Here is a 2728-nt window from a genome sequence, read left to right as displayed (position 1 = left end):
ATCTACAATCACTTACTCGATGGGGAAGTCGCATAAGAGATTACCCTAATGGATTCTAGGTTGGTTAAGAGACCGACCGATCTTTTAAGCAGATGCTCTGGCTGAGTAGTGCATCAGCTGGAGACTTCAAAATTCCAAGTCTCTTCAAACACTTCAGTATTTATTTGAAATCCCAAGAATGATAATAAAATATGATACCCCATCAAAGTCAGTGCTTCAGACTCAATGGCGATATCAGATATTTTTAAAAAGGTCACTTTTAATAAGTTGACCTACAAAACTCTATTTCACTACTTTTCGAACTGAGGGTCTAAATGATATACAAAAGTCATAAAACCATACCAACCATGTTACTGACCAAAAATAAAAGTTTTGGATCAGCTGGCGCAGTCTATTTTTTCATTAGATGCACAATCAATAACAGTTAATAGAAGTCAACTATAAAGCCTTTTAAACCTCCATAAACCACAAACTCAGACAAATCTCAATGAAATGCATTTGAAATCATACCAATCATCTCCACACCTTAAAAATATTACTAAGTAACCACGGGGTGAGGTAAAATGGTTAAATAACATAAAAATAAATAATTCACAAAAATCACAAAAAATTAAGTCATTACATCATCCACCACTAAGAATCTTGTTTGTTCTCAAACTAAAGGCAAGGGAAATACCCAAATAAAAAAAAGCTTGGGACAACTGCCACGCATCTTAGACTCACCTCCCAACCTATGATATCTACTCAGCACTAAAGTATAATATAGGTAAACTTAAAACATGAATGGAAACTGGAGAAAGCTTAAAGAGGAATTCAAATACATAAATAATCTTAATTTAAAAGTTTTAACACTTAATATCCTTCAAATCTGTAGGAAACTAAAATAAAGATAATGTTACTTTTCTTGAAAACCCTCTAAAGTAATGACTAAAGTGCCACTGGGATAGACCTAGCTGACCCAAACTAAAAGACAAATAACTGGGACAACTGCATTAAATATCTGAAATCGTCATAAACTTGGCCCTTAAACTTTGATGACTCCTCAATTATTGTAATATAGGAAATAGTGCATGTAGTTAGTCGTGTGCTGGGGACGAACACCAAAACCTACCTTATGAAATAATGTAGCACATAGACATATATGTGGTCAGTACTTTTAGAATGTATTGAGTAAATGGGGGGGACTGCATAAGTAAAACTAAATCAATACAAAATCGTAAAACAAACATGTTTAGTGTAAATAGACTCACCAAGAGAATAAAATAAATTAAGAGTTGAAATACCTTATAACATGAATAAAAAAGCATAATATGATAAACTAGGTTAGCTACTATACTTAGTTTCTGAAAACTGTCTTTTCTGTGGGAGATTCTCATAACCGACATAAACTATGTGACCTAGCATGGAGTCCAATGTCTGACCCATGTTCAAGATATTTTTCATTAGAATAGAACCTAAACTGAAGTGACCACTAAAGTAAGTCTATATTGGGATAGAGAAATACTCTTTAGCGAGGCACCTAAACCAATAAAGGTATGTAGTTTCTGGGAAATAGGATCTGATAAGCCCAATCTTTTGTCTTAATGCTAATAATAATCCAAATATTTTTATAATATATGCTCATACTGATAGAATTCACCTTAAAATAAATATGTGTGTTTGTAAATCTAAAAGTCAAACATGCTTGTGTTAATAACTCATATTCATGAAAATCATGTGAATTTTATAACATGTCTAAGATCATGAGATCCAAAACTAGTATCTAAACCATATTATGGAAATTTAAAATTATAAGTCTAAACTTCATCCAAACTGAGGGAATCATGATAAATTAATATGACCATCTGTGTAAACTGACTTAATCAGGATGAAAATCATATATCTTCACCATCTCATGTAAGTTCATGTCAAAAATACTAACATTCATGCCATCACAATAATTATTTAAGTGAAGATATCAATAAAGGTAAATGTTCATGTTAACTGAATTTGAAATCATATGACAATTTCATAACTTTCAAGAATATGGAAATTAGGTATGAATCCTAATTGAAACAACCAAACTCAACTTTAAAACCAAAGTTTTTGGGCACAAGAATTAAAGGTTATCCTTGTTCAAACTCTACATACCTGAATTTATTGACTCCTTGGAGGGAGCTTGAACTCGAAGCTTTACAAGGTGAAATTCTTAGAAAAAACCCTACCTCTTAATCTCTTAAAGAGTGGAGAAGGAGAATATGTTTGATAACTGTCTGAGAAAGGAGCAAATAATGTCTATTTATGATTTAGTCATTTTTAAGAAACCTATTTACAAATGTAAGGGATTCTGTAACGCCCCAAATCTGGTACCCAGAATGCTACACAGTGCTCATGACCCCGAAGGACTACAAGCTGACCCATGACTGATATCTGTACCTAAACACAACATAATATATTGTATAAATACGGAAATAAGGGCTAAAAGGACATAAAGTTCAGAACTGAGAAATAATATTTAATAAAATATAACATCTAGGTGGGGTATGAAAATCCAAAAAAACTGAAATAACTATCTAATCATGATATTCTAAAAAGCCTCTAATTGTCTGAAAAAGGAGTTGATGGGACATGTCCCCAACTAACTTCAACTACTTTAACAAACTAAGTACTAAAATAATAGAAAAATGTTCATGTCCTTGAAGGATGAGAACTCAGTACTGACTGTGACTGCTGAGTACTGGGATGCTAC

The sequence above is a fragment of the Capsicum annuum genome, chromosome 12 (assembly GCF_002878395.1).
Source record: "Capsicum annuum cultivar UCD-10X-F1 chromosome 12, UCD10Xv1.1, whole genome shotgun sequence".
Lineage (NCBI taxonomy): Eukaryota > Viridiplantae > Streptophyta > Magnoliopsida > Solanales > Solanaceae > Capsicum > Capsicum annuum.
This window is presented reverse-complemented; position numbering follows the sequence as displayed.